This window comes from Periplaneta americana, chromosome 3 (genome assembly GCF_040183065.1).
Source record: "Periplaneta americana isolate PAMFEO1 chromosome 3, P.americana_PAMFEO1_priV1, whole genome shotgun sequence".
Taxonomy (NCBI): Eukaryota; Metazoa; Arthropoda; class Insecta; order Blattodea; family Blattidae; genus Periplaneta; species Periplaneta americana.
The window spans coordinates 85,701,071-85,725,324 of NC_091119.1; the positions used below are offsets into that span (position 1 = coordinate 85,701,071).

General features: G+C 35.6%; 1 protein-coding gene across 1 annotated transcript in view; it reads right to left on the reverse strand.

Annotated features, from left to right (window-relative positions):
- Nucleotides 1–24,254, reverse strand: part of LOC138696226 (protein FAM219A) — a 251,442-nt gene that overhangs the window by 215,445 nt on the left and 11,743 nt on the right. Inside the window, exon 2 of the mRNA XM_069820896.1 lies at nt 11,712–11,759. The gene's annotated coding sequence lies outside the window, so the exon portion shown is untranslated. The remainder of the gene's footprint in view (nt 1–11,711; nt 11,760–24,254) is intronic.

Below are 24,254 nucleotides of genomic sequence, written 5' to 3' on the forward strand. Positions count from 1 at the left end.
AAGTGCCTATGTAATGTTCCCAGTGGAATTCCATATCTTCTAGAGGCCTGTGCCAAGTTGCATTTCTGGCTGCTTGTAGAGCTAACTCCATATCATGTTCAGACCAACTTTCACGGTTGGTTTTTCTTTCGTAATTATTTACCATCAGATACAATATTAATAAATTTCAATGCCGAAGGTACATTTTTTAGGGTATGATGTAACTTATTAAATTGATTAATTACGCATTATACACCGGATTCGATTAATATCCAGAGTAATACTGTTCCATAGTCACTTAGTCACTTCTCAATAATGTTTGCTTTGCCAATTAGCAGAGGGTAAGGTGGAAAGTTTTCCATCTTGACCTCATCAGAAATTTCCATCCTGCCCTCCTAAACTAAAAATACATCTTGCTCTTCGAATATAAATTTATTTTATGGTTCTATATTCAAGAGGCAGAAACTTTTATTACATGTTATACACAATAGTTTACCCTACCTATTCACATATTTCCATGACTAGTTAATAATACAATGCAGTAAATAAAATGATAACAATTACTTACCGCCAATTTTAAATCTACACATAACACAAGAACACAATTGCTATTGAACTCTTCTTGTTGCCAGTACAGTTTTTTCTTGCACATCCCTCTTCACAAAATTGCAATCTCTGTGGATGGTAAGGAGCACACAGTACCATCTGTTGATATTAACGAGATGTAATGATTTCCCATCTTGCCCCCCCCCGGTCTCCTATGTAGAATGCAGCTGATTGTTGCCTATTACGTTTAGGATTGGAAGCTCACTTTCTTCCAGCTGGTGTTACTTTGACGTGAAGCAAGAGATGTTTATCTTGATCTGTTTTACTAATATTTTCAAATAATCCTTCACGAAATATTAGAATGTCAGTCTGATGCAGCCTTGAACACTGAAAAAACTGTTTTTTTTTTCGTCCAAGTCAATGTGTACATCGTTGTTTCCACATAAATATTCTACCATATGGATCAGAGTAACGATTCCTCTTCAAAGTAGCTTGTTTTGAAACTCCTCGCTTACATTTACGTGATCCTCTATTTACTTCTCCAACTGTCACAATGTCATCTTCAATTATATTACATCTTTGATTATCAATACGCACATTAACTTGAACAGCCATTTTTACATACTGAAGGATGATAAACTTGATCAACGAGAGTAGCTTCAATTAATAAAATAGTTCATTTAAATATTTCGTTATTCAATCTTCAATTACAAGATACCGGTATTTAACTCATATAACAATATGAACAATAAAATAATAATAATAATAATAATAATAATAATAATAATAATAATAATAATAATAATAATAAGAAGCGCACGTACAAGCTCCAAAAACATTTAAATGTAGACCTACTCACAAAGTGAAATCCCAATCTTAAAAATTCAAGTTGGTAATAGGCGCAATAGGCATGCACGCCATAGGCTTGAACCTGATTGGAGAAGGACTTAATTTGTTTTGCATCAAACGGAAGGAAGGATTTAAAGCAGTATGGCCAAAACACACATCTTGAATATGCCGCAGAGCTATGAAATTAGCGTGCAAATTAATCCAAACAACGTAATTACTTATGCAAAAACACTCAAACGGGATAAAAAAAAAAAGGATCTAAGACATACCTCAGTAATCTATGTGGCCTCCCTTGTTCCTAATAACAGCTCTGAGACAATTTGGCATGGATTCCACTAATTTCCCACAAATATTCTTCATTTCTTCATTGCGAAACCACACACCAATGAGGGCAGAAATCATCTTCTCCTTTGTAGAACAATCCATTTTTTGCATTCTTCTTTTGCAAATTGACCACAAGTTCTCAATGGGGTTGATGTCGGGTGAGTTGCCTGGCCAAGGGAGTATCTGAATATTCTTCTTGTTGAAGAATTCTGTAGTTTTTCGAGACGTATGGCATGGTGCCAGGTCTTGTTGGAACACACCTCTGCCATCCGGAAATGATTTTTGCAGCTGGGGTACGATTCTGGTTTCCAATAAGTGAATATATTTGTCAGATTTCATCATTCCCTTGATAGGTATTAATGCTCCAGGCCCTTCATGTGTAAAACAACCCCAAAACATTACTTTAGGGGAGTATTTGGGTGCTTGTTGGAGATGAGCTGCTGTTTTACTTTTTCGGATCCTTTCCGTATGTAAGAAACACGGTGGCCGTGGACCTCGAAATGAGACTCATCGGAAAAAAGTACATTCTTCCAGTCATTCACTGTCCAGTGTTGATGTAATTTTGCCCACATTAAGCGTTTTTTGCACATAACAGGGATTAGCAGTTGCTTCTTAATAGGCTTACGAGCCCTCCGTCCAGCTTCCAAAAGCCTACGCCGCACTGTTGTGACGTGAATATTCGCCCCAGTGTAGCCATTAACTCGCGGGTTAAGTCAACAGCAGTTAATCTAAGATTTAATTTACTTTTCCTGACAATTAAATGATCATCTGCAGGTGAAGTCTTCCTTTTCCGGCCACAGTTTCCTTTTTTCTGGGGTGTGATGGATCCAGTCTCCCTGTATCGTTTTATGATCGAATTAACAGTAGCCAAACCGATGTGACATTCTGCAGCAATTTGCCTCTGTGTCATAGAAGAATGCTCTGCTAATGTTATAATTTTAGACCGTTTTCGTGGAGTTGTATCCATTTGTGAAGACGACAGAATGTACACAGGATTGCAGTATTAAGTCTTCAACTCAACTGAAATGCTTATAAGTACAAAACGACAGGCAAAATGTCACATATTATAAAAAAAATAATAACGACAGACCTTCAACAAGGAATTACACGTACTACAGATGTCAATTAAAGCAGTATGAGCAGCTGTGAGGCCAACAATGACAGAAAATGTAAAAATATGTCGTGTTCGGATTAATTTGCACGCTACTGTAACTTCTCTTTAAAAATATAGTTTACCACGTGGTGAAATTCGTTTCTATGAGGTTGATGACATATTCAGCTCAAAATAAGTTAAAAGTGGATTTAACTTGATTTGTATAATAGCTCTTCAACTGTACTGTAGGTACCGGTACTCTGGATTAATCTATTTTGTGGAAGCATATATTAAACATTTATGAGCATATTTCTCATATTTTATAGAACAATTATTGTATTACACAGAGGGTTAAACTATTTTCAGCAGATATATTATAGTGTATTAAATATTGGGCGGGGGGGTGGGGTTCTATGTTTTCACAATGGGTATGTTTCTTCAAGGACGGTTACAATGTCCTGAGGATTAATTTATGTTATGTAGTAGGCCTGTAACTTGTGAAGTATAAAAAATATATAGATCAGTGTTTTCATTCAATGGTATATCACGCCACACATGAAGTTTGCTGGAAATTCTCTTTCCATAAACATCTTATGACTGAACCAAAGTGGCAACTATGCATCAACCTTGAAGTGAATATTCAATTGATGCAGACTATAGTAGTAATAGGTAGTAGTAGTAGTAGTAGTAGTAGTAGTAGTAGTAGTAGTAGTAATAGTAGAAGATGGTGGTGGTGGTACTAGTGCATGCTGAATTGAGACCTTATCCCACAGGATGGGGGGGGGGGAGAGAGACCAACAATAATTCAGATCTTACCTACAACACTAGTGGCAGTCTACGTAAAAAGGAACATGGAAAAATAACATCCATCGAAGAAATAAGGTTTTCATTCCTTTATAGTTGTTTCCTTTACTAATAAATGTCGATTTAATGTTAAAATGTTAATACTGTTACATAAAACATGGTGAATATAAATGGGTAAGTATCCTCCTACGAAAATTGTCACATTAAGCTGGTTGTTAAGTGTTCCTTTGTGTAAATTATATTACTTAATTAAAATAAGTCTGAAATCTCCGGGGAGAGGAGACATCCCCTCTGGGCCATACCTGGATTCATTACTAGTGGTGGTGGTGGTGGTGGTGGCAGCAGCAGCAGCAGTAGTAGTAGTAGTAGTAGTAGTAGTAGTAGTAGTAGTAGTAGTTGTAGTTGAGCAGCAGCAATAGTAGTAGTAGTAGTAGTAGCAGCAGCCAGCAGGAGCAGTAGTAGTAGTAGTAGTAGTAGCAGAAGTAATATAGTAATAGTAATATACTCGTAGTACTAGTAGTAGCAGCAATAATATTAATAGTAGCAACAGAAGTAATACAGTAATAGTAGAACAGCAGAAGGGTTTTTTTTCGATCGTACAAGGAAAGTGTTTTAAACAGAATATTTTATAACAACTATATAAGCTTCATTTTTATACACATTTTTATAAGCTTGTGGGTTTGAAAATTGAAACTGAACTGCAGATGGGCAAAACATTACTCAGCAATTTCAGTTGTGTCAACATCATAGATTGCATTACAAACATGATAAGGAAAAAGCTATGTTCAACTATAATAGCTAACAAATTCAGAATCTCTGTGTTAATCGATGAATCTACATTCATAGCTTCACATTCTGTCCTAATAGTTTATATCAACCCAGAAGTCAGCGATGGAAATGCAAGTAGGTAGACCTACCGTTTTCCTGGCCAGTTTTTAGGCGAGTTCCCCCACTTTTTTGTTAGGAATTGAACCCTACCTGCAAATGTAATATTGATTGTTCTAACAATGAAACAGGTAATGTTAACTATCACTTCAACACTTTTTTAATCTGAGTTCATGGTTCAAAGTGCTGCATTAGATAAAATTTCTTTTAAACCTCGCAATGTTAAGGAGAAATTATTACTTCTGAAAACTGGTCGGCCTGGTTGGCGAAGTTGGTATAGCGCTGGCCTTCTATGCTCGAGGTTGCGGATTCGATCCCGAGTCAGGTCGATGGCATTTAATTGTGATTAAATGCGATAGGCTCATGTCAGTAGATTTACTGACAAATTTCTGGCACATTGGCGACACTGATATAACCTTGGCAGTTGTGAGCGTCGTTAAATAAAACATAAAAATAAATAATTGATTAAATGGTGATCTTACTCGTGTTAATTATGTAAGCATGTGCGGGTTACAGCTGTTTCGGTGCTATTCGACACCATCCTCAGAGCCTACTAGATCTCGGCGCTATCTCAACTTCACTGCCTGTTGTGTGGGTGCGTTCGTGTGATGAAGAGTTGTGTCAAATAGTGTGTGTTCTGAAATTGATCTGTGTGTTGAGAATTTGACTGGGGTGTGTTTTAGTGTGTATGTACATTTCATATTGTTCTAGTGTGTTGAGTTTTTGGTTTTTGGGTTGTATGTGTAGGATTTCCATGTCTTTATTTATGTTATTGTATGTGTGGTTAGCATTAGTTATTTGTTCAGCATATGTAGATGTATTGTGTCCTCTGGTTATTGCTTTAATGTGTTCTTTGTATCGAGTTTGGAATGATCTACCTGTCTGTCCAATGTAGAAACTGTCGCAACTATTGCATGTGAGTTTGTATACGCCTGTGTGGTTGTATTTATTTGTTTGTGTTGTTTGTGTGTTGAGATGTCTTTGTAATGTGTTTTCTGTTCTGTATGCTATGCTGTATTTAGTGCTACTCATCGGAGTGACTACTACCGTGGAGGAATCAGAGATTATGAATAAAGCTCTCCACCGGTGATCTCCGATACTACCATAGGTGGAACAGGGAACATACGGAGGAATGCGGTGGTTCAGAGCGAAGCGAAGTTGGAAGATGTAGAGCTCAAGGACGACTGGCGCGTACGGACTGAGGGTAGTTGTGAGTGGAATAAAATGGCACCAAATCGTATATCCATCGCATGGAAATCCTTTAATTTAGTTGAAGATAATAATAAAGTCGCACGCTATTAACTTTGTGGGCGAATCCACTCTAAGAGTGGTGGTACTTCGAATTTGTTAGACCATTTGAAGCGATCGCACAATCGCGAACTTGAAGAAAGTAAGTAAGTAAATTTAACTGTTCAAAACTGTTTACTTTGATTTATATATAAAATTTCTAATAAATAATTTCGTGGTTTTGTGTGCAGACAGAGTAACACTTTGAATGAAAAACTGAAAAGCAGAAGAATCTCAGCAAAAAAGATTGATCCAGCATATTGTTACGAGATGAAACTCCAAACTTCAGTGATGAGCCGCTTACTTGAAAGGAAATATGAGTTGGTGATTGTGTTGCCAGAAAATCCAAACGCTCCTAGGAAGCTAACAGGTCCGTATTTGGAAATCTCTATGGCGTGGACCAGGTTAGATAGATCCTCTGAGTAGGTCTAAATTTTAAAATGTAGGTATGTAAGTGTTTAGGCTAACATTAAGAGCCGCGGTTGTGGTACTCATAGGCCTACTTGCAGTCAAAAATAAATTATTACCATTCAGATACACATTGACGGTTAATTAGTGATATAATCGTTTTCGTAGTTTTAAAATTACGCAAAACATTTGATACGATTTTTTTAACTGCTTTAGTGTTATTGTTCCAAAGGTCCACAGTCTAGAAAAAAAGTCTTGAAACTTCTATAAAACGTAACTTTCGAGGCAATAAAAATCATACATAACTTATATGGAATATTTAAAAGACGACTTGAGTTATTAGATTAAAATATTGACTTTCATTCTGAAACTAAAGAAACGTGTGGTAATAATATAATTACAATTATCCTTAAGTTGATATCCGCTTATATTTTTTATTACAGAGGAAGAGTGACGCGTTTTAGAAGAGACAGTTCAAATACTGACACCCTTTAACACAATGATCACAATCCTGTCTGGTGAAGAATCTTAATAAATTATTTTGGACAGTAAACTTTAACCCATTGATACGTTTCTTTTGTTCCATTCTGAAACTCCCTTAATATATTTTATGTTAAACTAAACCGATTAGAATAATAATTGACAAAAACTGTTTGTGAATAAACGAGTGTTTCCAGGAAAATTATAAATGTTTACATTAGCTACTGAAAAGCTTCACTTCTGCGTTAGTTTTCAGTTAATTTTAATGTTATTAATTTGATCAATGACATAAAACTAATACGCCTTTCCAAATATACTATGAATTTCAAAACTAAAAAAAAAAAAATCTGTCAGCTACCATAGTACTTCAAGCAAAACAAGAAAAAAAGAGCCGAAGAAAGAGAGGGAGAGAGAGAGAGAGAGAGAGAGAAATAAAAAATAGAAAATAAACAACAAAACATTACACACTTATTTTAAAAGATACGCGGGACGTCAGCGGACTCCAATCACTACCTGATCCGATTAAAGGAATGCTCAGCGGAAAATGTATGATTGCGCCACAGCACATATACAACCTGCGCGGCATCAATCGGAGGTAACCGGAGGTCTACGATTGAAAGCGCACAAACAACCCCTCCGGAGAAAAACCTAATCATAAGCAGCACTAGTTGTATTTCTGCTTTCTGAATGAGGATACGATCTTGTGTGTGTTTTTGTTTTCGTATGTTAGTGTGATGTATTTCTTGTGTTTGTGTTGTGTTTTTGTGTTTGTTGAGTTTTTGTTTTGTCTTCCTTATGATGTTGTCTATTATGTCTATTATTTTTGGGAAATTTCCTAGACATCACCATAACAAAAGTTAACAAACACACCTTCAAAATATACATAAAACCAACCACCACCACTACACACATACACAACACATCTAATCACCCCACACAACACAAACATACTGCATTCAGGACAATGGTACACAGATTACTCAACATACCCATGAGCCAACAACACTACAATGAAGAAGTGAACACAATCAAATACATAGCACAAGAAAATGGTTACAACCCAAACATAATAGACAACATCATAAGGAAGACAAAACAAAAACTCAACAAACACAAAAACACAACACAAACACAAGAAATACATCACACTAACATACGAAAACAAAAACACTCACAAGATCGCATCTTCATTCAGAAAGCAGAAATACAACATAGCATACAGAACAGAAAACACACTAAAAAGACATCTCAACATACAAACAACACAAACAAATAAATACAACCACACAGGCGTCTCATATGCAATAGTTGCGACAGTTTCTACATTGGACAGACAGGCAGATCATTCCAAACTCGATACAAAGAACACATTAAATCAATAACCAGAGGACATAATACATCTACATATGCCGAACACATAACTAATGCTAACCACACATACAATAACATAAATACAGACATGGAAATCCTACACAAACAACCCAAAAACCAAAAACTCAACACACTAGAACAATATGAAATATACAGACACACTAAAACACACCCCAGTCAAATTCTCAACACACAGATCAATTTCAGAACACACACACTATTTGACACAACTCTTCATCACATAAACGCACCCACACAACAGGCAGCGAAGTTGAGATAGTGCCGAGATCTAGTAGGCTCTGAGGATGGTGTCGAATAGCACCGAAACAGCTGTAAGCCGCACATGCTTACATAATTATCGAGTAAGATCGCCATTTAATCAATTATTTATATTCAATTGTTAAAAGTAGTGTACGAAAGATTCAACATGGAAAACATAACATTTTTAACTTCTGAACTAATATTAATGTATCACACTACTAAACATCACCATTCTTTCAGAAGTTTAGACTGCAGTGCCAAATTTGATTTTCTCATTCTAAAACAAATAATGAATAAAAGAAAGTTATAACAAACAAAAGCAGCAGCTCTTTGCCAGAAGATCTATTTCCTGCCTCTGTAGATTTTTTAATTGCACAAAATAGAAAAGGAAAATATTATTTTTCTCTATGAATATATGCTAGTAACAAAGGAACCATCAAATGCTTTCCTATTTTAGACATTTTATAAAAACACGAGGAATTCGGTCCACACCTGTGGAGTAACGGTCAGCGCATCTGGCCGCGAAACCAGGTGGCCCGGGTTCGATTCCCGGTCGGGGAAAGTTACCTGGTTGAGGTTTTTTCCGGGGTTTTCCCTCAACCCAATATGAGCAAATGCTGGGTAACTTTCCGTGCTGGACCCCGGATTCATTTCACCGGCACTATCACCTTCATCTCATTCAGACGCTAAATAACCGAAGTTGTTGATAAAGTGTCGTAAAATAACCTACTTTAAAAAAAAAGAGGAATTCTATCCAGATAATGATGAACCTACAGTAACAGTTACCAACGAACCTACAGGGGCAGTTACCAAACAAATTTTGAGGGAAATATAGAGAAACAATTTTGATCTGTGGAAAATATCTGTATATTATACCAACAACAAATAAATTTTAATAAACTAAGCATTGCAGTGTTTTTTTAATTAAAATAACAACAACCTATCAATCCCTCCCCCGCCCCGCTAAGGACGGGTACTTGACTTTTCGGTATTCATCCATATGAAATCAGTTCTGTAGACCAATTTACTGACAGAGTCATTGCCCAGGATGTGCCATAGGAGGCTGGTCAACGCTATACCCGTGATGAGACGAGATGATGGAGATTTGTTGGATGCCACAGGGAAATCACAATTCCTGAAGAAAACCCAACACAAGTTTGCCCAACACAAGTTATAAATCGGAGATACACCGGGGATCGAACCCAGGACCATAGGACAACAACCGAACGTAAGGTAGACAAACTGCATAGGCACCAGTAGTTCATATCCTTCACAATTACTCCAGTAATAGATTCATGAAACTCAAATATGATAGTGAACTTTTTGCCATTCTACAGTCAGAATTATACAATTTATTAAGGAGTTTCTTTGAGTTTGAGATATGTTAAAACTAGGTGCTTATCATTAATACCTGCAGTCGAGAAGGTAATAAAAGCTGGGAGCTAGAAGTTATTTTATATCACAAGTAGAATCTGCACTAGTGAAGTCTGTCTTTGTTCAAATATTTCTGCGAAAGAAGGATAATTATCATATACTGTATGCCCATTTCCTCACAGCTACTTCAAGCTTTCCCAAGACAAAACTACTCATCTATAAAAAGTTAGTTTCACATGACACAGAGTTTTGATCTGAAAGAATAAATTTAAAATATGGCTCTCATTAGTCTTTTGACATTACTGCAAATTATTTAATTGCAGAATTAAATGCAGGCAAAATTCAGATAAAGAGTGGCTTTATCAATGTTCATGAGCAAGCATTACCATATTCAACAAAACTGTATGAACTTTACTGATATCAATTTTCGTAAGACCTAGTGTGCATATACATTTTCGGATATCGCCATGAGAGATAATAGCGATAGTGGTAATCATGATTAGAGTCAGTAAACAGTAAAGACCCCTGAAATGGCATAGGATAATGTTGTCAGAACATGTAATATGCTACCGTGCCATAAACTGCAGCTACCATGATGTCCAAGCAGACCTAAGAGGCTTGGCTATAAGCACTAGGGAGCTCTCGGCTCAGGAAGTGAGATACACACAGTACAAGGTTTTTCAAAAGTACTGATAACGCATAATTATAATTAAAATTGAAGAGGGGATTTTGGACAATTTTAATTGCAGTTGCGCGTTATTTTGAAAAACTCTGTACTGGTACAATATAATAATATTATTTCCGTGTTATTTCAGGAAGGACAATTTCCTCATAAGTTAATACTTATGTTATCAAGACCTGAAATGTAAGTCGAGCCAGTGAGAAATTTCAGTCAGTCAGTTAACCAATTAGTCAGTCAAAGATATGTCAACAAGTCAGTCAGAGAGACAAGTCAGTAAGTACTGTATATTAGCCAATTAATCAGTCAATCAACGAGATAATTCAACGTGTCAGTCAGTGGGAGTTAGTCGATAAGAGAGATAAGTCAAATGAGTCAGTCTTAAAGATAAATAAATAAGCCAGTCAACCAGAGATAAGTCAGGTAATGATTCAAAGACAAGTCAGAAAAACAAGTCAATCAGTCTGTCAGTTAAAGATATAAGCCAATGAGTTAGTCTGTCAGAAATACAAGTCAGCCTGCTAGTCGGTTGATCAAAGATGAGCCATGAGTTGGTCTCAAAGAGAAATAATTAAGGCAGTCTATCAGAGAGATAAGTTAGTTAGGCAAAGAGATTAGTCAACAAGTCAGAGAAACAAATCAGTCAGAGTGTTTAACCATTATCTCCTTCTGGAAAGGTATTGGCCCACAATCACAAAATGTGTATATTCTGATATCATTATTTTATTTACAACTAATATGCTCCTTAATTAACTTTTTTAGTATTCCTTTCGCACATGTACACATTTTAATAAGACTTACAGCAACTGCATTATTTTAAACTGTAACCCATATTTGTAAACGATAATCTTTTTTATACGGTACATTGTCATCATATTCTACACAGCTTGACCCTGATGACCTGTTCCGACATCACAATTGGTTTCTCCATCGTCTCCTTGGGTAACCCACATCTCGTTTTACTGTTGGTGTGTAGTTGAAAAGTTGTATCGGGAGACAGCTTTATTCCATCCTTAGTAGATCGATCTGTTTTGTTCAATTTTGTCAATTATGTTGTTCATATTTAATTTATTTCGTATGCTTTCGTTTGTCTGATGATCTAACAAGTGTAGTCAGCCAAAGAGTGAAGCAATTTCATTTCTGCTGCTTCCAATCGCTTTAATTGCTGGTTGGTTAATGTCCAAATTTCAGAGCAATATACATTTCAGTATACATTGTACTAGCATAAAAAGAAATTATGTGAAAAGTGGGAGCAAAGTAATAAATTAGAATGCCAATGCCACATATCACTGGAATGTTTAATTTTAGAATAAATCTACTAAAATTATAAATTCAAATTGACAGTCTTTGTAGCGTCATGAAAATACTTACTCGGCCATGATTTCATCTGTTGGTGTTTCAGTGTAGGAAGAAAGAAGCCTGGAAAAATAAACACATATTTACTACCACACAGTACTTTATTTTTTAAACATGCAGCTTTCTGTACAATGACACACAGATTAATTAATATACCAATGAACAGTGACAACTACACTGAAGAATTAAACACAATAAAATATATAGCACAAGATAATGGATATAACCCTAACATAATAGACACACTAATAAAAAAGGCAAAACAAAAACAGAACAAACCAACACAAACACCGCGCGAGAATAAATACATAATATTAACATATCACAATACCAATATTCACAAAATTGCAACTTCATTCAGAAAACTAAAATACAAGATAGCATACAAAACAAATAACACAACACAGAAATATCTAAATAATCACATTAAACATTCAAATAAATGTAATTCAACTGGAGTTTACAAACTAAAATGCAATAGTTGCCCACATTTTTACATATGACAGACAGGAAGATCTTTTCACACAAGATATAATGAACATATTAAAGCTATAACCAAACCCTACATAACATCAAATTATGCAGACCACATTATCAACAATAATCATGACTACAATAATATAGAAACAGATATGGAAATTTTACACATCACACCAAAAAGTTCACAGTTAAACATCCTAGAACAATACGAAATATATAAATATACAATAACATACCCACAACATATACTTAACACACAATTACAGTTCAATACCCACACATTATTCGACGTCATGATACGTCATAACACACAAACAACCAGCCCCCACCATAAGAGCAACACACCCCCACTCCTACCATCGACAAATGCACAACGCAGAATCAAGATCACCAGTAGTTCAAGAGACACTGAAGAAGACGAGACATAATGTCGAAACGGGCCGTCTGTCGAATTAAAATTTAACACTTTTAAAATTTTAACACTTTTTAACGTATGACTAAATAATTTTATGTTTATTTTTTAAACTTTTATTATATTTTCTCCATGAATATTAAAACGCTATGATGATTTAGGTCGTTCAAAAATGATTGACACTAAATTTTTTTCTTCATAGTAATCATTTATTGAAACAAACTCAATACAGATTATGTTACAGGTATTCCTCGCCAATGTCTATGCACTTTTGCCATCATTCTGGCAGTTTCTGTATTTGTGTAGCAAACCATTCTTTAGGGATATCTGGTGTCACTGCTGAACAACTGCCTGAAGCTCATCGTAGGAGGTGATACCCAACATGACCTCTTTCATTGCATCGAATAGAGCATAGTTGCTAGGGGCAATATCCAGTAAGTATGGAAGATGAAGCAGCATGATGTACCCTAGAGTATCCTGGGTGGCAATGGTCTGGCGACTGCTATGTGCCTTGCATTGTCATGTTGGAGAACACCATGCCCCATTCCATTGTGGCATTGCAAAATGCCTTGGTGGTGTTGACGCAGTGATTTGCAGTAGCGATCACTGTTGATGGTCATGTTCAGGGCAGCCAATCCAACAGAAGGATCCCCTCCTGATCCCAGAGCAGTGACCATTTGACTCTGGACGAATAGTCCCAGTCATGAATTCTTTGGACGAGAGCTCCTAGTGTGCTACCACTTCAGTTGCTGGATGCCCAAGTCTTTTGCAGCACAGTCCCTGCTGTCTTTGAAGTCTGAAACACGGTTCTGTGACTTGGTGTTGCTTCCGCACATACGGCTGCTAATCTCGTGTGAATATGTGAAGCAGCCACTCCTTCCCTCCAGAGAAAACACACTGTCCACCTTTGCCTTCACTGTCTGTTTCAATGTTGTCTTAGCATTGTCCATGAATGCACCCACACACCAGCACGAAAGACGCAGCACTGTTCTATCTGTGATATATAGCAACGTCATCTGTTGGCAATAGGTGGCTCTATAATCTATCTTCAAGTGTACACCAATGCGCATTTCAAACTGCTACTTTCCCAGAGTTATGGGAGAAGTGTCAATCATTTTTGAACGACCTACATATATTATATCTACATATAGTAAATACCATAATACTAAAGTTATTAAGTTGATTTAAAAAGCCATTAAGCATATATTTCGTTTTTTAAGCTTCAATTTCTTTAAAGATGCCTAAAATTTCATATAAATGTATTTTAGTATTTGAATACACTCTGTTCACGTATAATTAATGCATATATCTTTTGAATATTATAAAGTTCAGAATATGTAAAGAAACAAAACGTAATTTGAGTGTTCCTTATCTCACTGAAGGTGAGGAAGCAATGTACAGAAGTACAGTATCGAATTGCTTTAAATTTTTAGTGATAATTATTTCAATCGAAATGATCATCAGATGCAGATGGAGCTCTGTGAATTGCAGCGAGGGAAGGATTATTATCAAGAATGCGAGCATGTCAGCAATGACTGTCCTTTTGCAATAAAATACTTCTCATCACTTAAGAAAGCTTCAATTTATGAATAACGGTCTTCAAAAAGATTCAACTTAGAAATGGCTTTTAAGGAACCCGCAGGTTCATTGCCTCCCTCACATAAGCCCGCCATCAGTCCCTATCCTGTGCAAAATTAATCCAGTCTCTATCATCATATCCCACCTCCATTTTAATACATATTATCCTCCCATCTATGTCTCGGCCTCCGGTCTCCCAACTAACACTCTATATGCATTTCTGAATTAGCCAATACGTGCTACATGCCCTGCCCATCTCAAACGTCTGGATTTAATGTTCCTAATTATGTCAGGTGAAGAATACAATGTGTGCAGTTCTGCATTATGTAACTTTCTCCATTCTCCTGTAACTTCATCCCTCTTAGCCCGAGATATTTTCCTAAGAACCTTATTCTCAAACACCCTTAATCTCCAACAAGATTCATACAAATTCATAATAGCACAAGACAAATTATGAATTTAAATCTGCCAGCAGACACTCCAAAATACTTTATGGACTAATTTTGGAAGAGGTTCGTCACAGGTAATGGTTCCTGATCAGGCATAAAGTCCGCCTGCAAAACATTTGTCAGTCAGTCACTTTCTTGCTAGTTATAATAGATGCTTGTAGTTGTCTCTCTGTATTACATTACGTAAGTATTAAAAAACATTCAGTTGTTGTATTATTTTTAAGTGTAGCCCCAACAATCACTAAGACATATAACAAATTCCTCTAAGGGAGAGTCTAAAAATTGAATTTTGTCACGGATTTCGGATCACTGTGGAATGGTTGAAAAAGAGGGAATTTCCTATAGTGATGATTAGGGAGCGGAGTTTGGCATATTTGCATGTTTTATTCCTTAGTTGCAAATCATATGCTCCCATTACATACGAGTAAATGCATTTCAAGTTATTTGTAACCAAAAGTCAACATTTTATGGTGCATCTTTATGCATATTTAAGGGATTAATGCATAATTCAACTTTTAGCGTACAGTATATAAAAACATATTTTGTTATTTTTTTAGCAATGTGGTGCTTATGAATATGGAAAATCATAAAAATGGAATACAGAAGAAACTCAGACATCGAAACACATTATATTTTAGTTATTGTAATCTAACAACATGCAGACAGTCCACTGTTGTCGGTGAATCATTTCGGACAAGTCCTTGCTTGGCAATCAACAAAGCACTCAGTTAAGTGCATTGCTGACTATGTGCAAATCCACAACATTGAAAATGGATGAAAATTGTGATTAAAAGAACAGTTACATATTCAAAAGAAGAAGTCACCTTATAGTCTACTATGCACGTGCATAAGATTTTGTCATTAGAACGCTGCAATATGATTGGAGTAGAAGTTACAGAAAGTTTTCATAGGCTTCTTTGCACTCACTAAACTCGAATTTCGTCACCTGTCAACAATAATACAGGCACGATAATCCAATTTTCTGTTTTTTACTTACCAACGTGGCAAATCAGAATATTTCATTTTATTATAGTGACAGGTCTTAGAAACTTCGATAGTGTGTAGAGTGCATTGTATTTTAGAACAGCTTAGCTAGAAGAAAATTATTAATTTTGAACTAGTTTCATCAACGATGCCTAACGAAAATGTACTTTAAGTGTATTGCTTAAGCAGTGGGTGGAAGGACGCGCAATTTTAGCAACTGATGGTGTCTCAATATTCATATATAGGCCTATAACTGAAAAACCATCAATAATAGTAAATTACTAACTTAAATGTATTTTTTTTTTCAATTTTAAGAGTGTATATTTTGTTATTTTTAGTGCATACAGCTTGATTTCTAAGTGCATGCATATTTTTCCTTTTCTTAGTGCATATGAATTCGCCCCCTAGTGATGATATGTTGAAAACAACTTTATACGAATTTATACAAATGCACAAATACCATCGTATGCCAAATATTCCGTAGATGCCATTCTTGAAAGTGCCAGGCATATTCCACGTCTCTTTGTATTTTAATTATACTTTTTTGTCCTTATATAAATGTGTTAACATACAGCATACTCTGTTTATCTCTCAGTGTTTGTTTATTTGACTATGTATGTTTATTTGCTTATAATTATTTGTCTATATTTATTTGTGCTAAGTTTGTTTATGCATGTGTGATTGTATGTGTGCGTGTGTGTGTATTATCGAACCTGACGATGTCATATCCAGGCCTTGTACACTGGTTTCTGACAAATAAATATTATTATTAAATATTATTATTATCACCCTGAATTAAGCCCGATTGAGAACATTTGGTCGATAGTGAAGGGATGGGTTGCCTCCAGAAACATAGATTGTAAATTAAATTCATTGAGAGAACTATGTGAGCAGAAATTTAACAATATGACTGAACTCGGTGGCGTCCTGTTTGTGAAAATGTTAAAAAAAAAAAAAAGGATTATATGGAACGGGAAGTATTGTTTGATGACGTCATAGACTCAATTGTCATAAACTTCAGTGGTACCAGTGATGATGACGGTGATTCCAACTGTGACGATGAAATGGATGGGATAGCAGAGCTTGAAGACTCCAACTAGCAGCTCAAGATAAGAGGTCAATGTTTTCAGTTAGATGTTTAGCGTGTATTTGTTTTTCTTTCCACTCTGTCCCCTGTGACATCAATTCGACTTTCAAATTTTGTGTGCAAGTTGTAATTCACATAATTTGGCATAGAAGATACATTCATTAGTAATAGTCCTGATTCATATACGTAATCAGGGGTAGTAAGGTCCGTGTGTCAGATGGCATCCAAGTTTTCATCACAGTCTGAGTACTCAAACTCTGATATAATTTATTAATTCAATAAATATCACTCCAGTTATTTCGTTATTACTGTTACATTTTATATACTTATTTGATATCTCTCTGTGCAAGTGCGTTTCATAGCCTTACTTACTTGTAAATGCATTTCAGTACTACTCATAACCAGTGGCGTATACTGGTTTAAGGGTCTGGGCTACCATTGACCCTATTATTACACAAAATATATTTTAAAAACCCTATAATAAAATTCCTTACCTATTTATATGTGATTTCCAGACGTCTTGATTAGGACGAAAATACTTTGATGACTTCGTCATTGAAATTACAGTTGGGCCGCTTGCGAACTTTCTGTAGAAATGACTTTTCAATTGACATCAGTGCCAAGCCGGATAAACGTTCTTGTGTATGAGTTGATCTACAGTAGGATTTTATTCTCTTCAACGCAGAAAATGTTCTTTCTACTGATGCTCACGTAGCTGGTATTGTCACAATTAATGTTGCCAATTTAAGGACTTCAGGAATAACTTGGTTCAGCTGGTTTTCATATAATATTTCATGGATAGGTTTGTTCGAAAAATCAAAGACTTCTGCTGAATATATTACACTTAATTCATTTTTCAAACGTACTTGATCAAAGTGACTGTTATAGGACTGAAATAATTTGTTTAGTGCCTCATTCGGGAAGTTTTCTCTATAAGCAGAAAATTTTTGAGAATCTAGAAGATGTGTGAACTGAAGCTTTCCATAATCAGAAAATCTGTCAGTAATTTCCATGTGCATACGATCTAGTATGCTGTAGTACAGCTGCCTGTATTTCAATTCATCATCTTCTTTTCTTCGCTTTAATGGTGGTTCCATTGTATTGTCTGAAGAATTTTCATTTTCCATATTACTCCATATGGACGGAAACCCACTACGTCTGAACTCGGATATAGTATGTTTTAACTTTGATACCTCTTGCAAGCAGTATGCTATGTCTAGACTTTTTGTCTGAAGAATATTGTAGAGCACATCTGTATGTGCGAACACTCTAGCATAGACTTCAAGAAGAAATATATTCTGAAACTGTGTGCAAAAATACAAATATCCATGAGCCTGCACAATTACATCATCATCCCAGTTTTCTTCAGAGTCATTACAAATGATATTTTCAAAGAGAGCAGTCAGTTGTTCTCTGTATTACTTTACTGTATTTACAAGCCGAGATGTAAAATTCCATCTAGTTGGTGCTACTTTTGGGAGTTTCTTTTTCATAAATTCCTTGAGTTTTTCTGATCTTTTAGGAGATGATGAGAAAAATGCAGCTAAACCCGACAGTGTTTTGAAAAAAATGCGGCATTCTGGAATGGATAAAGTAGTTTGTTGCAAAACTAAATTGAGAACATGGCTGTAACAATGGACAAATAGTGCTTGAGGATACTTTCCTTGAACTTTTGTTTTTAAGCCATTAATATTTCCCGCCATAACTGAAGCACCATCGTATGTCTGTGCTTAACATATTGCCGACATTGTATTCTGCTATAACATCTTCCACATGCTGAAACAAAGCAGCAGCAGTTTTGCCTGAACTGACATTTTTGAATCCTATAAACCGTTCTTGAACATTGGCAGTACTGTCGACGTATCTTAAAACAGTGGACAGTTGACTCTGATTAGAGCAGTCACTTGTTTCATCAACAACAATGGCCACAAAAGGTGCTTCTTCTATTTCAGATTTTATGTTCTTTATCATAACCCCACTTATAGCAAATATTAAGTCATTCTGAATTGCGGGAGAAGTACCACGGAATACTGTTGAACTCTCAAGATGATTGGCCAGTAAATGGTCAAATTCACCTAAGGAACTTAAATATTCAATATAATTTCCTATATTGTCTGATTCCACACTCTCATTATGACCCCGAAAATCCAATTCTTGCTTTCCTAGAAAGCAGACTGCGTTAATAAGACGCAGTAAAATCTCCCGATTTTTTTTCACAAGAGCATTGTGTTGGTTGATATGTAGAGCTTTTTGCTTATCTAGCTGTAAATCAATTCTTGTCTTCCCAAAGTTTGCAAAGTTCATGCTACTATAAATATGAGCTTTTGATTTGTCGTGTTTTAGGACTGCCGTTCGAAGGGAGTTCATATCAGAAAACCCCTCTTTTGACCACATATTAGTTTCGCGGCTAAATAACAAACATGGCCAGCAAAATAGTTTAGACAGTTTAGAACTACCACACAACCAATTCCACTTACCATATGATGTTGAAGTGAATAGGCGTGTGTACTCACGCTGTTTTTCTTTTACGTCCATGGAAAAATTTAACTCAGGAGTTGGTCTTTCCATTTTCACAATTTCAACTTTCTCGTTGTATGTACGACGGTTAAAAGGCACTTTTAATAAACCTTCTATTACACAGTCATTTTCAGCAGAAACCTCTCCAGAAACTTGTTCTGCCATATTTTTCACAATATCACTTAATTGGGAAATTAAAAACTTAATAATTCACAATTAATATAACTCTTAGACACTCGAACAAATCACAGATTTAAAATACTGCACTGCAAGAACACAATCACATTCAATTGCTAGCGTACTAAGCGTAATGTTGCTTCGCGCCTGCGAAGAAACCGATCGCGAGAGCGGCAACTCACCGGCCTACACTAGTACACTGCACGATGGAAACAGAGGGGAGCTGAGGATGGGCAGTTGTGCGACAGGACAGCTTAGCGGAACGGTCACAGGCTAACCCTTGTAGCAGCGGTTTCTCCAGTGATGCCACCTTTGCAACTTGTTTCTTTTCGAGAGCAGAGAGCGCATATAAATCTAACAATTACTTTAATTTTAAATACTGTGGTAAAACTAATACGGTAATACAAAATTATTACATTATGTTATATTATAAACTTTTTCTTTTGTAATTTCCTTGGGCTACCGCCGGTGTAGGCCGGTGAGTTGCGCTCTCGCGATCGGTTTCTTCGCAGGCGCGAAGCAACATTACGCTTAGTACGCTAGCAATTGAATGTGATTGTGTTCTTGCAGTGCAGTATTTTAAATCTGTGATTTGTTCGAGTGTCTAAGAGTTATATTAATTGTGAATTATTAAGTTTTTAATTTCCCAATTAAGTGATATTGTGAAAAATATGGCAGAACAAGTTTCTGGAGAGGTTTCTGCTGAAAATGACTGTGTAATAGAAGGTTTATTAAAAGTGCCTTTTAACCGTCGTACATACAACGAGAAAGTTGAAATTGTGAAAATGGAAAGACCAACTCCTGAGTTAAATTTTTCCATGGACGTAAAAGAAAAACAGCGTGAGTACACACGCCTTTTCACTTCAACATCATATGGTAAGTGGAATTGGTTGTGTGGTAGTTCTAAACTGTCTAAACTATTTTGCTGGCCATGTTTATTATTTAGCCGCGAAACTAATGTGTGGTCAAAAGAGGGGTTTTCTGATATGAACTCCCTTCGAACGGCAGTCCTAAAACACGACAAATCAAAAGCTCATATTTATAGTAGCATGAACTTTGCAAACTTTGGGAAGACAAGAATTGATTTACAGCTAGATAAGCAAAAAGCTCTACATATCAACCAACACAATGCTCTTGTGAAAAAAAATCGGGAGATTTTACTGCGTCTTATTAACGCAGTCTGCTTTCTAGGAAAGCAAGAATTGGATTTTCGGGGTCATAATGAGAGTGTGGAATCAGACAATATAGGAAATTATATTGAATATTTAAGTTCCTTAGGTGAATTTGACCATTTACTGGCCAATCATCTTGAGAGTTCAACAGTATTCCGTGGTACTTCTCCCGCAATTCAGAATGACTTAATATTTGCTATAAGTGGGGTTATGATAAAGAACATAAAATCTGAAATAGAAGAAGCACCTTTTGTGGCCATTGTTGTTGATGAAACAAGTGACTGCTCTAATCAGAGTCAACTGTCCACTGTTTTAAGATACGTCGACAGTACTGCCAATGTTCAAGAACGGTTTATGGGATTCAAAAATGTCAGTTCGGGCAAAACTGCTGCTGCTTTGTTTCAGCATGTGGAAGGTGTTATAGCAGAATACAATGTCGGCAATAAGTTAAGCACAGACATACGATGGTGCTTCAGTTATGGCGGGAAATATTAATGGCTTAAAAACAAAAGTTCAAGGAAAGTATCCTCAAGCACTATTTGTCCATTGTTACAGCCATGTTCTCAATTTAGTTTTGCAACAAACTACTTTATCCATTCAAGAATGCCGCATTTTTTTCAAAACACTGTCGGGTTTAGCTGCATTTTTCTCATCATCTCCTAAAAGATCAGAAAAACTCAAGGAATTTATGAAAAAGAAACTCCCAAAAGTAGCACCAACTAGATGGAATTTTACATCTCGGCTTGTAAATACAGTAAAGTAATACAGAGAACAACTGACTGCTCTCTTTGAAAATATCATTTGTAATGACTCTGAAGAAAACTGGGATGATGATGTAATTGTGCAGGCTCATGGATATTTGTATTTTTGCACACAGTTTCAGAATATATTTCTTCTTGAAGTCTATGCTAGAGTGTTCGCACATACAGATGTGCTCTACAATATTCTTCAGACAAAAAGTCTAGACATAGCATACTGCTTGCAAGAGGTATCAAAGTTAAAACATACTATATCCGAGTTCAGACGTAGTGGGTTTCCGTCCATATGGAGTAATATGGAAAATGAAAATTCTTCAGACAATACAATGGAACCACCATTAAAGCGAAGAAAAGAAGATGATGAATTGAAATACAGGCAGCTGTACTACAGCATACTAGATCGTATGCACATGGAAATTACTGACAGATTTTCTGATTATGGAAAGCTTCAGTTCACACATCTTCTAGATTCTCAAAAATTTTCTGCTTATAGAGAAAACTTCCCGAATGAGGCACTAAACAAATTATTTCAGTCCTATAACAGTCACTTTGATCAAGTACGTTTGAAAAATGAATTAAGTGTAATATATTCAGCAGAAGTCTTTGATTTTTCGAACAAACCTATCCATGAAATATTATATGAAAACCAGCTGAACCAAGTTATTCCTGAAGTCCTTAAATTGGCAACATTAATTGTGACAATACCAGCTACGTGAGCATCGGTAGAAAGAACATTTTCTGCGTTGAAGAGAATAAAATCCTACTGTAGATCAACTCATACACAAGAACGTTTATCCGGCTTGGCACTGATGTCCATTGAAAAGTCATTTCTACAGAAAATTCGCAAGCGGCCCAACTGTAATTTCAATGACGAAGTCATCAAAGTATTTTCGTCCCAATCAAGACGTCTGGAATTCACATATAAATAGGTAAGGAATTTTATTATAGGGTTTTTAAAATATATTTTGTGTAATAATAGGGTCAGTGGTAGCCCAGACCCTTAAACCAGTATACGCCACTGCATCACATACGTAATGGCACATTAAATGAAACACAACATTCATTGACATTGGCTCACCCAACAACTGGCCAAACTCAACTGTTCCATGACTCCAGGGTTTTCTAATTGCGAAGCAACAGTAGCAAAAATATCATCAAATAGTAAATGCGATAAAAAGAGGGTCTAAAAGGTAGGCTACTTACTAAATTAACACACATTAAAATGTAATAATCGTTCTGTATTAATCTGAACCAATAACACTGTTTTTAAATAATTTTACAACGCTTTTTCAACTGCTATGGTTATATAGCATCTGAGTGAGATGAAGGTGAAAATGCCGCGAAATGAGTCCAGGGTCCAGCGCCGAAAGTTACATACAAACAAAAATACAGCTGACACTTATATAGTCAAATAAAGGTGGCAGGGAAAAGCGGATAACTTATCTGCTTTGCCCTATTCACTTTGCCCGCAGATGCCACTTCGCTTTTCATTTAAGTTTATACAAACATAAACGTCAATAATCTTCTTCGTAAGTACGGCATTTTAGAACTAATTCTATCGCCTATATATTACTATCACATAACAAAGAGTTTCTGCAGTACTGTATGTTGTACATATGTTTCTCTTATCTTGAAATATTTTAAGAAAACAGTCAATTTTCTTCAAACACACGCTGACGTCTTCTGTTACTAGGTAGAATGACGACAAGTCAGTTCCAGCAGCAAAATCTGGTAGGGATTCTTCCTCAACATAGCAGAAAGCGCTACCTGTTGGCGTTTCTAAGATATAGCCATTATTCTCTTTGCCCGGGTTATTCGTTTTGTCCGGGTCTCCCCAAAATTTGCCTTCATTACAGAAAATAGCTTATATTTGGAATTTGTATTCATGCACATACAGTGAAATCATATTCAAGTTCAAGGAAATTTCTCCCTTCTGTTTTTATAGCAATCATAGAAGAAAATCTTATTTTGCATAAATAAGGCGTGCAAATGTTATAAAAAATTTAATTGTTTCTTTTGCAAACTCAAGGTAATCTTGCAAATTTTTTATCCAAAAATTGGTCTACGCTATTCGAAAATAAATTCTAGTTTCAACATGTCATCAGTGGATACACATTTCAATGAGCTTTCCCTTCACATCTTGTAGAATTTCAGCCAGATGAACGTAACTGTTTAAACACGGATTCAGCATCAATCTGTGACTATCATAGGCCTACTTGTTTTGACTTTCTTCTGGAAAATACTTAAAAAGCTGTTGTTTAAAATTGTGCAAACTTAATTGCATGTCTGCAAAAACTAACTCAGTATTTTTTGTATCATACGTAGCTAAATTTTCCATTAGTTCTTCAATACACTGGAGTGAATGACATTTTTTTTCCAAGCAGAAATCAAGTTTTTTTTTATCCTTAACTCTTGGCATTGCAAACTACTATTCAAAGCATTTAAATATTAAAAAATATCATAAAGAAAAGTCAACCTAAGACGCCAAAGAGAATTGGAAAATATTGAATTTATTGATTATCATTACAGTGAGCACAAATATGTGCAATCGACAAAGTCAATATTAGGATACATACAGTATAATAAAAATTAAAAAATAAACAAGCAGAAGACATACAGACAAAAAATCATAGCAAAAACACTAAACAACATCAACATTAAAAACTCATTAATAATTTTGAAAAGATTTGTTCATCAACCAGTTACAGACAAATCTGTTAAAAGACTTCCTTTCCAAATTAAAAACATAAGGAAATTTTTTAAGACATAATAAAACTGTAATTATTTATTGTTTTGGTTAGCCTACATTTGGATTGGTCAAAAAGATCACGGTTTCTGATATTATACAGAGTTTTTCATAAGTAAGGAATAATGCAAATAAAACTAAAATTAATTCTATTTTTTAATGTTCGGACATGTCAAATTTACTTTTTTGAGAGGAAAA